This window comes from Vespula vulgaris, chromosome 20 (genome assembly GCF_905475345.1).
Source record: "Vespula vulgaris chromosome 20, iyVesVulg1.1, whole genome shotgun sequence".
In the NCBI taxonomy this organism is placed as follows: domain Eukaryota; kingdom Metazoa; phylum Arthropoda; class Insecta; order Hymenoptera; family Vespidae; genus Vespula; species Vespula vulgaris.
The window spans coordinates 2,651,178-2,670,000 of record NC_066605.1 but is presented as its reverse complement, the minus strand read 5'-3'; the positions used below and the strand labels follow the sequence as shown (position 1 = coordinate 2,670,000).

The window sequence follows — 18,823 nt, the reverse complement described above, 5'->3', positions numbered from 1 at the left end:
CTGTTTAATAATCGCGAATATACACATCGATAGATAATGTCACGATTGATATGTACATAAAGGTGCGTTTATAAAACGTCGATAATATAGATGGATAGATTAATACGATTGGTTTACATGCATCACAGCTGTGCTCGTGTGTAAAACGTGAGCGAAAAAATATAATCGAATATAGAAAAGAAAAGGAAAGAGAAGAGAAGATAGAAAAGGAGAGAAAACATGAGGTACAAGAAAAAAATTCGGATTATCCGCGATCCGTCATAAATCTTGGATTCGTAAGATCGATCCTTTGGATCGATTAGTTTGTTGAACACCTGCTTTTTCTCCGTAAGGCCAACCCGTCGGCCGTCGCTCGGTGAACGCGTTCTATGTAAGTAAGTAGGTAGTATGTCGCCACGAGAAAGTTAAGAACTATCGCTTCTAATGCATTTACTTTTACTTTACTTACATATGTATTCGACTATACTTTCGATCTTCTATTTTATATATATATATATATATATATATATATATATATGTATGTATGTATGTATATATGTATGTACGTATGTATGTATATTACCGATATCTATCCCTCAAACGATGCTATGCATCATCGTTATCTATTTTTTCGTTCTTTTTTCTTTTTCTTTATTTTTCTTTTTTTTTTTTTTTTTTATTCTCTATTCTTCCCTTTTCGTTCTTTTCCCTCTCTCCCTGTCTCTCATTTTCGTTTTCATTTCCACGCATACGTTTTCTCCTCTCATACGTATTTCAGATTCGAAACAGTGAGAAATAATAAATATCCAATTAATATTATTCCTTCGATATTATCCAACAATTTTACACCGTCGTTACGATCAATTATCCGAACTCTTTGATATATAATACGTAATAGAGACGAATATATGTCTAAGGTATAAAACATTGCAATGTTGCGTTACCTAATAGTATTCTACTGGTTACTCAATCCTGTGTTACTTTCTTTCTTTCGCACACGAACGACGAGCCATCGAAAACAACGAATCTTTTACTACGTTTAACAAATTTCACTCCTACGTATTTCCTTCTTTTCTCTTTTCTTTTCCCCTTTCCTCTCTCTCTCTTTTTATTTTTTTTTCTTCTTTCTATCGAGATCAAATACTTATTTCTAAATAAATTGAATTAATTATCAATATTTGAAATGATCCGTGTAGATCCGTGTAGATATATACTAGAGTTCGCACGCTTCAACGTTACTTGAGAACAAATTTGTGAAGAAAAAAAAGAAAAGAATAAATAAATAAAAACAAGAATCAAGAAAAGACAAGAAGAAAGGGAAGAATAAACCGAAAAGAAAAGGATACAAAGGGGAAAAAAAGAAGAGTCGAAGAAAAGAGAGAAGCTTTCTTAATCTTTCCAAGGAAGAATAAAAAAGATAAAGAAACGTTTTAATTGATTAATTGAGAAAAAGAGTACGACGAATCGTTGACGTTAAAGCCGGCAAAGACATGCAGTGCTCGTTGAGAATAGGATAGATTTATCGTGCTAATTTTACTCCCCCCGAGTCGAAGAGTAATCTCGAACTAATTTAAGTATGTTGACGTATCTACTTCGCTTGGTTGCTCTCTCTCTCTTTCTCTCTCCTTCTCTCTCTCTCTCTCTCTCTCTCTCTCTCTCTCTCTCTCTCTCTCTTTCTTTCTTTCTTTCTTTCACACATACACAGATATATATATATACATATACACGTCGTTCACACACGGTATAATCTAAATTTATCCGAACTTTATTAAATTATAACGTAGTGCTACTTGCTTCTCGATGTTTATTAACGAAATAAAGCTCGGCGAAACGACTGATAGAAGTACATATATATATATATAGATGTATATATGTATATATGTATATATATATATATATATATATATATATATATATATATAGGTATAGAAGTATAGGTGTGTATCTAGTTATATAAAAATATGTATATAGAGAGAAAAAAAGGAAATAGAAAGATAGAAAATTTTGTTAGATTCGGTCAATTAAACAAACAAATAATAGAAAAATAAGAAAATAATAATCACCAACGTGATTTGTAGAAATTATTGACAAATTGATGCCCGATAGAGTAATGAGCATACCTGTTGCATAGTTTAACATAATTCCTTCCGCTCTGATAATTTTCATCCTCATAATCAACCCCTTCGTACCTCAACGTCGTAACTCGTTGAAATTTATCCTCAATTTGTGTTACACAAATTATCAAATTATGGATAATCGTTTGTTAAGAAATATTATTATTATCGGATACTTTTAGTTAATAACGAAATATTTCTTAATGCTTACGTTTGATAATTCTTCAGTTACGATAGTTATCTTTATCTGATATTATATTTGGATTTATTGAACGTTAGAATCAACTAATATTTCAACGTAATGCGTTTAATTGAAATTCGTTTTTAATAATTTCATTCGTTTGAAAATTCATAGAGATGTATTATCATTTTTAGTCACGACTAGTTATTTTCAATTTGAGATTATATTTGTTATATTTAATAAAGTAAACGTTATAATTTGGGCTTTAACGCGTAAACAAAGTGTATAGAAGGAATATTCTTTAAAGGAAACATTTGAAAATTCTTTGACATATCTTTTAGCTTTTTATTCCAATGTTATTTTTATCTATGATCATGTTATATTTATTAGTACATATCATAATATATTGTAATATCGTTCAGAGACATGTTGGAATAAGAATTTTTCGAAGGAAACATTTGAAAATTCGTAAACATATCTTTTCGCTTTTTCTTCCGACATTATTTTATATTTATGATCATGTTATATTTATTAGTAAATATCACATTAATCGCTATAATAATAATTGTTACACGTGTAAAAGCAAACATTTTTTTTTCTTTTTTTTTTTTTTTTTTTTTTTTTTTTAAGAAAACATTTGATTATTCATACAAATATCCATTCGCTCTTTTTCTCTCAAAAATTGTTACATTTACTCAAGATTATATTTTATATTTCTAAAATATCTATCATAATTCAATGTTAATATTAAAGAAAAGAAAAAAGAAAAGGAACGTAGAGAAGAAATATTTTCTTAAAGAAGAAACATTTGTTAGTAGAAGCAAAATTTTTGTTTAAAGGAAACATTTGATTATTCGTAGAAATATCCATTCATTCTTTTTACCAAATGTTATATTTATTCAAGATTATATTTTATATTTCTAATCAAGATATCTATTATAATTCACTATAATTAATATTGAAAAAAAAAGAACGTATAGAAGAAAAATTTTCTTAAAAAAGAAACATAGTTAATTCATAGAAATATCTTCTCGATCTTACTCCCACGTTATCTTTACCAAATATTATCTCATATTTATTACTAAACACATTTATCCGTAACAATTCACTGCGATATCGTAATTCGATGAAGACAAAAATATAGAATAAAGAAATGTAAAAGACAAAAATATAGAAGAGAAGAAATTTCTCAAAGGGAACATTTGACAATTCATAGAAACATATATTTTCGTTTTCGTTCCGACGTTATCTTTATCTAAGATTACGTACGTCGTCGACAAATAATGACGCGTCTCGACGGATGAGTTTGTACAACGTTCGATTGCAAATTCGTTTGAAGAGGGTGGTTGAGAGAGGGGGAGGGATGAAGGTACAGAAAAGAAAAAATAACGAAACGTAAAAGAAAGAAAAGGACAACGAAACAATACACACGAAGAAAGAAAGAAAGAGAGAGAAATAGTAATAAAGTTAAAGAACGGAACGCTCATGCGCGAGCTCTTCGAGTTGTCCGAAAAGAAAAGGAAAAAAAGAAAAAAAAAAGAAAAGAGAAAAACAGGACGCAAATAAATAATGTCCGATAAAGGCCGACGCACGTACTTATATATATATACTGTTCCCAGGGGTCGTGCAGGTGCAACTGCAGGTTCATACGAGCAATAATACGGGTAGTTCTACCCGCATCGTTCGAGGAGGAAGATCCGTTGCGAACGAAACAACAATTTTGAAATTTCTTAGAAAAATATTGTCGGTGTGTAACCTACGAATAAATGTCTTTAATATTTTTTTTTTTTTTTTTTTTAGAAAAGTAAGATGGTCAAAGAAATGCTCGAGTCTTTTTCTATAGTTTCTTCTTTTCTTTTTTTTTTTTATCGTTTCTTTGAATTTTATAAGTATATTTTTATATATAGGTGAAATATATTTTCATAATACTTTTCTTTTACGTCGAATAGAACTTTTGCTTCCTTTTTTTATCTATTTATTTATCTATTTTTTATTTAATATTTAAATTATATTATATAAAATATATATATATATATATGTAGGTATATGTACATATATGTGTGTGTGTGTAATTATATTATTACATGGGAGGAAAATTATAACTCAGTCACGATAAATCGATGACAAATCAATAATAGAAATTTAATTTGATAAATAGAATTTATTCGATTAAATTGTTTGTCCTCCCGTCGGTGTGACTTCATAAATCATTTTGTTAATTGAAATCTACGTGCTCGTAAAGCGTAGACATATATACTTACTTGTCTAGATTACTCGCGTGAGTAAATTAACAAGGTAGCGTTGAAGGTACTCTATTTTAGAGCTCTGATGCTGTATTATGATTTTTTATGACATCCTTCGCTCGTAAAAACGTCATGTTCATTTAATCGGAATACTTGGAAAATAAATATTTCCTATGTGCGATATATACATACATACATATATATATATATATATATAATTTTTTTTAAGTATTCTGATTAAAATGAGAATAGTAAAATACATATATTATATATATACATATATATATAATATATAATTTTATATATTATCTCGGATGTTTAACAGAAGAAGAAAATTTAAATTCAACAAACTTACAACGTGTTTAATTTTATACACATACAGATTCTACCAAAAGTTACTAAATAATTATAAAAAAAAAAATCAATTACCTATACATTTAACAAATTGTTTTCTTTCAAATTACAAAATCTACGAGTAACATTTGATCCATCTAGTAACTTTCGAATCATTTCGTATCTAATATCAAAGTATTCCTTTCAGTCAACGAATAGATACATCGAACCATCGAAAACTTATTTTTCAAAATCATACGTTTCGTTAATTAAATTAAATCGACGAGGATAAAATTGAAAATAGTACGTACTTATTCACTTACGTAAAATTTATAATGCTCACTTGGGATTACTGCTTTTAGTATAATCATAAAAAAAAAAAAAAGAAAGAAAAAAAAAAGAACCTTTAATCGTTCGACGCACACGATCATGGAATAGATAATTCGTAAATATGTTTTCGTCATACAATTTGCATTGATGCCTTTTTTTAGCGTAAAATTATCGTAACGACAAAGTAACGGGAGTTAAAAACATTGTTTTTATGCGTAGTCTATGTAGCTATTTATATTGCGAAAGAGAGATAAGAGGATAGGTACATAAATAAATACGTACGTACGTATACGCATACATACGATAGATATGCGTAGCTGTGTCATTTAAGAAAGAAAGAATCGTCTGTTAACTTCAAAGCTTCTAGTTTCTTCGATTCTTACCAGGGATAAGAGATAAGTAACAAATTAATACTAATTACTTTGCCTCATTATTTTCTATGCTGTTGATCTTCTATTTACTTAGTTTTATTACATGCATACAGAAAGACAGAGATACATACGAATACCTAACAACATACGTACACTTATATATATATATATATATATAATACGCATTGATAGATCTTATCGAACATACACAAATATATATATATAGACGTATGTAAGTAAATACATAGAATATGCATTGGTAAATCCTTTATTTTAACTTAACCGCAAATTCGAACTTATCTTCTAAGAAACTAAGAATATAATATTTCTAGTGATCCTAGGTTGAATTATATGTACGTATATACAAATGTGTATATGTATCTATGTTGTTAGACATATTACGGGATCAACTTTACTCATGTTTTACAAATTGATCGATCAATAACAAAAAGAAAAAAGAAAAGAACTAACGTTTCGAAATGATCAAATATATCGAATATCCATTAATAATCATAATGAGAATTATTATTTCGTGATAAGTTTTATGATAAATTTAGGTCATGGCACGCGTATGACACGTTTGATTCTTCATTTTAATTCAACTTCTATACGTATGAATAAATAATATTTCTTTTTTCCGTATCACAAGAACGCGTAACTATATTTTCACGTTTGAATAAATTCCATCGACCATATATATATATATATATATACATACATATATACATATATACATATACACGTCAGTATCAAAATGAAATAATATATTTTCTTATCGCTCGTTGCCCAATAGACGAAAAAGAAAAAAAGAAAAAAAAGAAGAAGAAGAAGAAGCGAAATATTAACGAAACAGATACTCTCTAATCGCAATATTTTCGTGTATTACTTCGTAGAAAATAACGACGAGATCTCATCTTTCTTCAGATCGAATTAAAACATATTTCCTTGACATTTTCCACCGCTTCTGTAATAATTATCTCAAAAAAAAAAAAACAAAAAAAAAACAAAAAGAAGAAGAGAGAGAAAAAGGGGAAACAGATGACAAAAAATCGTAAACATTTACTTCCGTAAAAGAGTATAAGAATAATCTCAATAAATCGATCTCGGAGTGATCGGACGCGATCAATCGAATTTTACAAAACTCGAATGATCGTGAACCACGTCGTATCTTCTTCCGTCGTTCGAGACAACGTTAACGTTCGACTCTTCGTTCGAGATATCTTCGTTCGAGCATCTGTTCATGGCAGTTCTCCTAGTAATGCCGATATAAAGCGAATCGTGCAACGGATATGTCGTGCTGCGCCACATAATTACGGCCCTGGACACGGAAGCACCTCGGTATATCTCCGTATATATCGCTTTTTGGGATCATGCCTTACGTTTTCTCTCTCTCTCTCTCTCTCTGTCTCTGTCTTTCTCTCTATATATCTACGCAGCCCTCAAACTCCCCTCTTCTACTCCTCATCCCCCTCAATCGAGTATATCTATCTCTTTTCCTCTCTTTTTTCGCTCCCTTTTCTCGCGACGGGTTCACGGGTATATAGTTATCGTACACCAATCGCTCTGGACAAACGTTGAAAAAGCGACGAGCCTTGCTAATTACGAACCACTATTACTATCTCTTTCTTTCTCTTTCTTTCTCTTTCTTTTTCTTTCCTTTTTCTTTCCTTCTGTTTTGTGCGTGCATTGTACTTGTCTTTCTTTCTCTTTCCCTCCGTTTTACACGTTTCTTACGGAGAACGATGAACGAAAAACCATAGAAGGTACGAAACCGTCGAATATTTTTAATGATCTGATGAAGATTTGATTCTGTATAAATTTTGATAATTATTTGGTGCCGGTGAGTTTTTATAATTAATTATCGCTTTCGTGTTTGGATGGTTCGCGGTGATACGGTTTAATAATTGTAATTAATTGTTTAATTAATTAATTAATTATTTATTTATATTAGGGAATGAGAAATGAAGATATGATTAATTATTTATATTTATTCGTTAATTAATTATTTATATTAGGAAATACGATTCGAGAGTGAGGGAGATTGATGTCGTCTTTTTTTTTTCTTTTTTTTTTTTTTATATGAAAGTTTTCGAAAAGTTGCGGATTATTTTCGATGGAAAATAATTTTGGATTGTGGATATAATCGCTTGTTGATTTTTTGAGAATTTTCCTCGAACGTAATGTCCGCTTTGAAATATTTCATTGTGTGATTATATACATATATATATTTATGTGTGTAAAGAGAAAAAGAAAAGATGTCATTGGAAAATAGAATATCGATCTTTTCTTTGAAGTTTATTTTGAATTTATTCGTAGAACGACATTAAATCATAATCTCGTTCTTTGTAAATTTAATTTTTAATTCTCATTGGTTTTATAAACGTTTAGATAAATAACTAGATCAAAGATAAATAGATAGAGTCGGTAACCAAATGTAGATTGAACTGAGATATCATTTGACATTAGGATTAGAAACACGAGTGATTTATGAATGAGTCCTGTTCATAAACGAGAAGTATAGATATTATATCATATAATACTATTCGTTTAAAAATTTTCAAAAGAAATCTTGATTTGATTAGTTCGAATTTCATTGTGAATTGAAATTGAATATTAATTCTCGCTATTCATCGTTTAATCATCAATCCAAATGATTAGAAACAGCGTACAAAATACATTACGTATTTCAATGAAATTTTATTCAACTGTTAACGCTAAAAATACGATAGAAAATAAAATTAATAACGAAATCGTAATTGAAAAAACATTTCTAACGATAAACCATAACAAAATATAACTGCAATGATATACAATAACGTTTATTTATTCAACTTAATAATCGCGAATGTTAAACATTTTAAGAATAATAGAAATAAACTTTCGCCTTTATTTACAAAAATAAAATCAAAAAAAAAAAACTTGATACCTCTTATCCCAACGATACAATTTCATGTAACATTTGAACACAAACGTTCTAGCTCGTTGAATAAAACAAAAATTGAAGTCAAAGAAAATCGTCGAACTCGAATCTCAATATTTCATTAACTTTATTGTTAAATTTGTTGAAAAATATTTTCATAGTTTTATGATGGATGAAATCTTGAACGATTACGTTGAAAACTATCGAGTTATTTACACCTACCTCGTGATATCAACCTACTTGGTGAGATTTCAGCGTTGTTGCGGACGCGATATTGAAACGGTTTAACACGCACGCGGAAAACCGGTTGCTCCTTGACCGGTGCACGTGTTTGCCGCGCGTTCTCAACACAAACGGAGGCGCCGATTTACGCGCGAATTCGCAACGTTACGATTCGAACAGTCTTCTTTCTCTTTCTCTCTCTTTTTCTCTCTTTCTCTTTCTCTCTCTTACACACAAACACACACATACATACTTACATTTACACACAAAAACGCACAAACATACTTACACTTACATATATACATACATATAGATAGACATATGTATACATGCATATATGATTACATAGATATATATATATATATATATATATATATATATATATATACATACGTATATACACATACACATATACACATATACTCCTTTGACCGACTCTATCGATCTCACCGATCTCACCTTCGATTCTCACAACTCTTACGACTCTTCCTTGGTTAAGCGAAAGAAATTTTCTTCTGTAGTAAGTACGAATGGGTACTATAAGGAAAAAAAAAAAAATATGTCAAATTCATATCTCTTCTCTCCAAAAACAATTACGATATCGTAAATAATTTAATAACGACGGATATGTGCTAATGAAACTTTTACATCATGTCTTTAAGTATCTAGATACGAAGTAGAAAGATAGAGAAAAATAGAGAACATTCTAAACTTTTGAAAATAAATCGACGAACAAATATGGAAAAGAAAGAAAGGAATTCGATAATTGTCAAACTCAAAAAAGCAACATTATAAACAATTTCGTAATGACAAATACGTTAAAATGCCATCTATTACAACTATATACATCACTGATAAAACAAGAACGACAGAGAAAGAGAGAGAAAGAAAGATGAAGAAAAAGTCTACCAAAAAAAAAAAAGAAGAAGAAGAAGAAGAGAAAGAAGAAAGAAAGATAAGAAAATTCTAAACTTATAAACTTATAAAAGAGAGTAAAAAAAAAAAAATCGAAAATAGAAGAAAAGAAAAATACGAGGAAGAAACAAACAGATAACTTGTGTTCCCAAAGAGAAAGGTATCGAAAAGAAGGGAAAAAAGTACAAAAAGAAGAAGAAAAAAAGAAATGAGAAAAGATGACGACGACAACAACGACGACGACGACTTTGATGACGACGACCACGAGGACGAAGACGAGAACGACATTGTGTATCCAACTTCGGTTCTTACACCATAAAAATCTTACTTCGCTTTCGACAAACGTTTCAACGTCAGGGCCGAGAGAAAAGCATAAAAATACCCTTTTACGCCTCGCCGAGAGAGTCACGCGACTTTTTAACGTCGAGTTACTGCCACTTTAACGGAGTCTTTAACGCTTCAAATAGATCTTCGAGACCCTCTTTCGAAACAGCCCTCTCTGTAACACTCTCTCTCTCTCTCTCTTTCTCTCTCCCCTTCTTTTCTCTATCCCCTCTCTTTTTGTTTTGCTCTCTCTTTCTGTAACTCAACCCCCGTTGGTCTCTCAACGCAGTTTTCCGCAGGCCGTTTTTAAACGAAACTTTTCTTCTTTCCTTTTCCCTTCGTTACTCCTTCAAATCTTTAGTCTGGTCCATCCAACATCTTCGTCTAACTAACTTCCTCCCCATACCGCAGCATGACTACCCCCATAAACCTTCTTTCTTCGCCGATGGTAATTAATGTCGTCGTATCTCCTCATTGGCCGATTTCGTCGTCGTCTTCTTCTTTTTCTTCTTGATCCTCGTTGTTTAAAATCGTACGGCATATCGTTGCTAAGATTTCTAAGATAAACTCGATCGATCTTGATACAAACGATTCGATTTCGAAATAGCTGAGATTGTAAAACGTAAGTAAGTAAGGAAATAAATAATTGAGTAGGTACTTGGATAGATAGTTAAAGTATCTATTTAACTAAGTAGTTGCTATCCACTTTTACTTACCTAAGTAAGTAGTTCAGTCTCTCAGGTATGTTGATGTGGTCAAGACAAAAGATATAAAAAAAGGAAAAAAGACAGAAAAATATATAGAAGAGTCTTTCGAAAGAGTCCGATAATAATTTCTATGAATTTCTTTTTTCGTAGTATTTAGATGGTAATATTTCTAGTAATAATTTATAAAAATAATTATAATATTATCGTAATGGTAATTTAGATATTTATATTTTTATACGATTAACAACCTTCTATACTCCCGAGTTTCTTACTTATGCTTTTTTTATTTATTATTAATTTTTCTTACTCACTTTTATCGATCTTTGATATTTATTAACGATTAACCTGTTACGCGCTTTCAAGATTTCATTTTCTTTTTCTTCTTCTTCTTCTTTTTTTTTTCTTTTCTCTTTTTTCCTCGAGACGTTAAGAGAAGGATGAACCGGGTTGTAGAGAGAAAGAGGAGTGCGGGGGATGCAAGAAGAGGGGATATTGGTGCGGAAAGTTATTAAAAGAGAGCTAAGGAAACGAAGAGATCGAAAGAGAGAGATACGTATACTTATATCGATCGTTCGTAGCGAATGTTAAACGGTGTTGCAATTTTAACGGCGATAACTCTCCTCTCGATCATCCTGAATACTTTTTGCGTGGGCCTTGCATCGCGTTTAATTATTTTTTTTTTGTTTTGTTTTTGTCTTTTTCTTTTCTTTCTTTCTTTCTTTTTCTTTTTCTTATTCTTTTCTTGCGACGATTATACTACGTCGCTTGAGTCGTATATCTAGGTATGTTGGTACTACGTACAAATTGTAGCTAATTAATTTCGTGTTGAGCAATTTTTTTTTTTTTTGACGTGTTTAATCTAAAATTAAATGTGTGTGTGTGTGTGTGTGTGTGTGGTGAAACATATCCGGTGAAACTTGTATTCGAGTTGCGTCAATATGTTATTTGTCGGAATATTTAATGAAATATTTTATACCGAGCTTATAGAATATTTTATTCTTCTTTTTTATTTTTTCTTTTTTTATATAGACATTACTTATCGACCAATGCAATAGTAATCTAATTTATATAAGTTTTATCAGCTGTTATATCCTAATAATCAATGTTGTAGAGTTAGCAAATAAGCAATGTCGAAATATGTAATAAGAAATAAAGGAATGTCAGTATGTCGTTTATTTAGACGTAAAATAACGTAACTTTTCAAATATTACTAATTGGTCAACTCAATAATATTATAATTATATCCCTTTTTATTTCCTACTACATTACAACGCTGTACTATGTTTAAATTATTCAAAAGACAATATTGAAATTATTAATAAAAAATAATAAATATTAATGTTACTAAATTCGACATAAGTTACTGATAAAATTCTACATTGCTTATTGGCCAACCTTAGTATTACATTGCAATTATATGCATTTATTAGCTTTCGTATCAACTATAATAATACACCATCGAATAGGTCAACAATATCGCAATTGTGACTAAAAGAACAAAACTAAAAGAATTAAAATTCTAGACATGAAACTTCGTATATATGAACCAACAATTAATTTCTTATTAAAGAAAACGTAAAAAAGAAACCGAAATCTAGATACGTTCATATATACGACAAACGATATTGATTTGCATCAAAATTTAATACGTACGTTTTAACGTCGGAATTTAATCTTTATTCGAAAAGACAATAACGCGAGAAACTTGATAAACTGATAACGCATTCGAGCTTTCGTAATAAAGACAAAGAGAAAAACAACGAGAGAGAGAGAGAGAGAGAAAAAAAAAGAAAAAAAAAGAAAAAAAGAAAATAATTTAATTAAATTTCATTATTTGACAAAAGACGACAGGAGCCGTCGGCGAGTCATCGTTCGGTGATCTATTAAATTTTCATTGGAGATATAGCATCACAGAGACAGAAAGAGAAAGAGAGATAGATAGATAGATAGAGAGATAGATAGAGAGAGAGGGAGATAGAGAGAGAAAGAGAAAGAAAGAGAAAGACTGGTCGTTCTCCGTTTGCGTCTTATAAAAGTCACCGTGACGGCTAATTTGTCGAAAGAAGAGAGAAAGAGAGAGAAAAAGAGAGAAAGAGAACGAGAGAGAGAAAGAGAGAGAGAGAGAGAGAGAGAGAGGAAGGAAGGGCATCCAGGGCATGGACCGTAATGCCGTTGTCGTACAAGAGGTCGTCGAGATGGTAAGGGAAGAAAAGGACGAAGAGATTGGAGACATGGGACGAAGGTAGCAAAAGATAGAAAAAGAGAAAAAGATTCTCTCTCTCTCTCTCTCTCTCTCTCTCTCTCTGTCGTTCTCTTTCGAGGTGGTTGGGATTTCAGCGAAGAGAAAAAGACGCATGGTAGCTGTGCACTCTGCACTAAAGATGAGAGAGAGAGAGAGAGAGAGAGAGAGAGAGACTGCGTGAGACATCGAGAGGAACTCAGAAGAGAAAGAGAAGGAGAAGAAATAGAAGGTAGAAGAGAAAAGAAGAAGAAGAAGAAGCAGAGAAAGAGAGAAAGAGAGAAAGAGTAACTCTACAAACGAGAGAGAGAGAGAGAGAAAGAGAGAGAAAGAGAACAGAAGGCAAGCGAAGAAGAGAAAAAGACTGTCCACTCGATCTCACCACGGCCGCCATCTTTTCACAGCGAATTGCGCGCGCGTGTTGTCTGCACATACCCTCTCTGTCCCTCTCCCTCTCACCACCCTCTATCTCTCCCTTCTCTGCTCCTACCTCTCTCTCTCTCTCTCTCTCTCTCTCTCTCTATCTATCTATCTATCTATCTATCTCTCTATCTCTATCTGTATCTCTCTCTTTCTCTCTCTCTCTCTCTCTCTCTCTCTCTGACTCTCTCTGTCTCTCTCTTACCATGCGACCGCCTACTCTCCTCTCTCCACCACTGGTTTTCTCCGATATTAGAACCCATTTGCCGATCGTGTTAACCGATTAAGGATAACGAACGTGGATTTTCTAAAGATAATATCAGACTCTCATCTTTCGACCACATCCAAGTAGTATCAGTTTCTCATTTTTTGTTTTCTGTTTTATTTCTTTTTTTGTTTTTTGTTCTTTTGATTTTTTTCTCTCTTGTTCCTTCTTTCTTGGTTCATTTTTGTTTATTCCTCTTCTTCTTCGGCTTCTTCATTTTGTATATCTCTTACGTCGTTAGATTTACTATTGGAAGACGATCATATAAAGTTATGAATTATATAATGATATCTGTATTATATGTACATATATATGTATATATGTATGTGTAGTATATTTCTTTTATTGAGATTTATTAATAGTATTACGTGGGTAACGAATAATAGTAATTATAGTATACTCTGTTAATTGAATAAAGTGATAGAAAGAAAAATGAAAATGGTTGGGGGACGATCAACGTTCTATGTTACACTGTATTCATATCAATAGTTTTAATTGAACGTTTAATTCATTATGTAATTAGAAAGAGAGAAAGAGAGAGAAAGATCTTTCAACAACATCCAAAGTATTCAATTATAATTTCTTCTTTTTTCTTTTTTCTATATCTTCCATCGTTACGTTTATTATTACGAAACGATTACGAAAAGATCATGAATTATGCTATTATAATCATAACATATAAATTCTTCATTTTTATTTATTCATATTTATTTCCTTTTTTATTAAAAATTACCGATCAAAGTATCACATGGATAATGAATAATATTAATACACACACACACACATATACACAAATAATTGAATATATTTAACAGAATAAAATGATTGAAACGAAGATCAAAATGGCGGATGATCAACGTTATCCTATGTTTTATAAACAACATCGTTAATCGTTTAATTCATTATGTAATTAGAAAAACAGAGATAGAAAAAGAGAGAAAGAGACAGAGACAGAGAGAGAGAGAGAGAGGGAAAGAGAAAGATAGAGAAATAATTTCGAATGATAGAACCGTATCTCGGCTTTTATACTTAGAGAAGTTAACCAAGCGACTTCGGATTTCGTTATTTAAATCAGAAGGCGACGGATGCATACTCGTCACGCGAACTCCTGCCAGTGTTGAAGCTTTCTAGGATTACTACGAGTCTATTTGGATTCTCTTGATCATTTGGCCCGTACTATTGCTATGATACGACGATTGCAATAAGAGAGAGAGAGGAGAGAAGGCTTTGTAACGTCGATAACCGGTATTACGATACAATGTATGAGATTATCCGCAGCCGCAATACGTTTTAAACGCGGACACGTGTAATTCCGTTTACAAATGTCAGCCACCGAGAGAGTTAGCTTTCTCAGGATCCTCTTTTATCTATATCACCGTCTCTCTCTCTATCTCTTTCTCTTTATTTATATTTATCTATATATTAATATATTTATTTATTTTTGGAAAAATTGTTCGACGTTCTCGCATGATTTATTTATGAGATCGGCTATGACGAATATTATTACTTTTTTAATTTTTATTTATTTGTTTGTTCTTTGTTTATTATTATTATTATTATTATTATTATTATTATTATTATTATTATTATTATTATTTTCCTTTTTTTAATTCATTCAATCGTCGCTATTTACTTCCGTCCCCCGCTCTCTCTTTCTCTTTTATTAATTTAATTGTCATTTTCTTTTATTTGAAGTGATTTATCAAACGATCCATTTCATAGCAAATTTTCCATTTGAATTTTCAATGCTATTCAATAATCATCGATATAATTTCTGTTTATTTTTTCTCATTCTTTTTCGTTTTCCTTTTTTCTTTTTCTTTTTTTATTTATTATAGTAACCTTCGTGAGCATTAAGCGTGATATGCAAATAGTATTTAATACGTTCTACCTTATCTTCGACACTTTCTAACACACGTTCTCTCTCTCTCTCTCTCTCTCTCTCTCTCTCTCTCTCTCTCTCTTCCTCTCTCTCGAGATCTTTTTATATTTGATATATCTACTATATATATTAGCTACATTAGACGTTTCGCAAAAGTAACTAGTTCGGATAGTAAGGAACGATATTAGTACTCGAGATCTTATCGTTTAAGTGCTTTATTGGAAGTTCCGGTGACGTAACGTAAACACGTGTTGTCTCTCTCTCTCTTTCTCTCTCTCTCTCTGTATCTTTCTCTCTAGTATCACGTCTTCGTAGTCGCAAATTATCTCAAATACGTTGTTGCACGCGTTATCTCTCGCGTTGTTACACTCCAAGCCCAGCCCTCTGATCTGAATAATGCATTTTGCCTAGAGAACAACGTAGGTACTTACTTATTTACCTACCTTGGTGAAACGATAAAAGAACTTTTAAAGGACAAGCCTAATTAAATCAAGTTGGACGATGGTGAAAGTCCTGAATAGTATTTTCTTCTCCTTTTCCCCATTTTTTTTTCTCTCTTCTATTTTTTCTTTCTTTTTTCTTTTTTTAACGTTTTCAACGTTGATAAAATGATAGATAATAACGATCGATCGATCCCTCTTCGAATCGATCGAACGATAACACCTGCTATCTCTCTCTCTCTTTCTATCCTTAACTATCTTTATATATTTCTTTTTCTTCTCATTCGATCGATATCTCTACGACCTAAGAAGCGAAAACGTTTGGCGCGATTTATGCGCGATACTCATTCCGCCGCGAGCCTTCTCTTCTCGAAGAGAAGATAACAGGACTTATCCGATATCGATCGATAAATCGAAAACATTGCCACGTAAGCAGGCAATAGTCAAGCAGTTCTCGTGATTTCGAGGTCGTTGTGTAGGCTATCGATCGCTTGCTTCGTTGATTTGATGATCGCAATATAGAAACGATGAAATGTTTAGATATATTTTATATAGATTGTATTTGATATTTATTAATAACTCTCTCTCTTTCTCTATCTATCTATTTATCTATCTATCTATCTATCTATCTATCTATCTATTGATTTTTCTTCTATAGCTATTTCATACTTTTATAAATAATTGCTAGAATTTTAAGAAATTGTCATCTTAGATTTGATCCATTCTAAGATCATTGTTATTATAATAACATCGAGAGATATCCTCACGTATTAACATTCTTAATTTCGTTCGTATAATTAATGAATAACTTGTATTAATCAATTTTAACAGTATTTGACTTATATAGTTTTTCTTTTTTTTTTTACTTTTATAATCAATTTTACAAACGAAACAAGTGGACATATTTAACGAATTGAAATGAGGCAACGATCAGTAATTGATAATCTATCCATTATAATAATAATCTTTATTCAAAATTATTTTGTTTTTTCTTTTCTCTCTCTCTTTTTTTTTTATGTCATGGCAATAAAAGATTAATTGTAGGTAAGAAAAAGATCGACGAAAATTAATAGAAACAAACAATTTTGATGTCGCTTACGTACTTAGATATCGCGATAATAAGAAATCATCATTAACACTATGCTTGCAAACATTGATTGCATAACCTTTTCTTTTCTTTTTTTTCTTTTTTTTCTTACTGAAACCAGTCATATCGACGGATACATTAAAATGCGTTTTTTCTTCATTATATCTAACATCATATTCACAATAATTATGACGATCGCATATCGAAGACATATTATTTTCATCCGGATATGTAATCTCATCATTTTTTCTCTCTTTTTTTTTTTTTTTTAAACGATCTATAGATATGTATCATAGAACAATGATTCATACCAAGTAGTTCTCAATAGGAGCAGGTATATTTTAAAAAGTGCGTTTTATTTTTTCCTCTCTTCTATTTTTCTTTTATTTTTTTCTTCTTCGCTGTAACACCTTATACATTCAATACTTCAATGTTAAATTAATTATGAATTAGATACGTGATTGAAAATATGGAGAGTGCGTATATACATTCGTATCACACGCACGTTTCAATCAAAAATTCAACATAAATCATTAGAAAAAGAAAAAGAAAATAATATTTATCGTTTTCACGGGACATTAAACGCGAAACAATTATAATACGTATACAATCGTATAATCGCACGTTTCAATCGCCGATTTAAATTAAAATAAAAAAAAAAATATTTATCATTTTCGCATAACATTAAGCACGAAACATTAAGAATACGTACGTATGATCGCCAGTTCAATATAAATTACTAAAAAAAAAGTTATTTACGATCTCTTCAACGTCATAAAGCGCCATGATGAAATTTCAGAAGACAAGTCTACGAATCAATCCGTTCTGATCTATTAGACTTCCCATCTAGATCCAATTCTAAAACGAGAGATCACCTTCGTCGGTAGTACTTACAAAAAAAAAAAAGAAAAAAGAAAAGGGAAAAACGAGATAAAAAAGGAAAAAGAAAGAAAAAGAAAGGTGGTGCCAAAAAGATATATTTCTTCGTAAATAAAAAATTATGAATAGAAAAGAAGTTAAACCATTAAGATACTGTATAAGAAAAAACAAAAAAAAAAAAAAGAGAGAAAAGAAAAAAGAAAAAGGAAAACAGAGAAAGTAAAAAATATATGAACAAATATCGAAAAAGTATATGAACGAATGTATACGAAAATATGAATAAACGTATCGTAAAAAAAGAAACGAAACGAACAAAGAACAAAAAGAAAAAGTAAACCAAACAAGAAAAAAGAACAAACAAACAAACAAAAAAGAAAAAAAAAAAGAAGCAAGAACGTTAACGCAAGAATGTAACGGGAATAAGAGAGGTATACGTAGGGTTAACCGACAAAACTTTCTTTCAACATTTTGTTCGAGAAAAGAAACATAAAACGTCTCCTTTCTTCCCAGCGCCAAAAGATACGTAGGTGTAGAAAAAGACGGTGAGCAGAGTGGGGTGTTGATAGGGAGGAGGAAGGTAGGGAGTAAGAAGAAGGTAGAGGCATGAGGAAGAAGAGAAGAGAAGAGAAGAGAAGAGATGAGGAGGTGAGGTGGTGAGGTGAGGTGGTGAGGTGAGGTAGTGAGGTGAGGTGAGGTTCGCTACGTAGGGTTTTCGCGGCGTCGACGACTGGATGGCGGGGGTGAAAGCGGCCTCTTAAAAGGTTCCGATGGGAAACTCAGCAGGGCGTGAATGGCTCCAGACGTGCTGGAGGTGCCGCGCCACGTTTCGCCAGAGGAGGAGGAGGAGGAGGAGGAAGATTCGAAGGACGCAAGTGAAAGAGAGAGAGAGAGAGAGAGAAGGAAAGAGGTTTGCGCGTGCTTACACACATTGAGAGAGAGCTACGTATATACATATATACGTAGATAGGTAGG

At 31.4% G+C, this 18,823-nt stretch overlaps 1 protein-coding gene across 5 annotated transcripts in view; it reads left to right on the top strand.

Moving 5' to 3' along the window:
• The window catches only part of LOC127071065 (homeobox protein araucan), a 118,363-nt gene that overhangs the window by 39,126 nt on the left and 60,414 nt on the right, over positions 1–18,823 (top strand). The gene's annotated exons all lie outside the window — the stretch shown is intronic.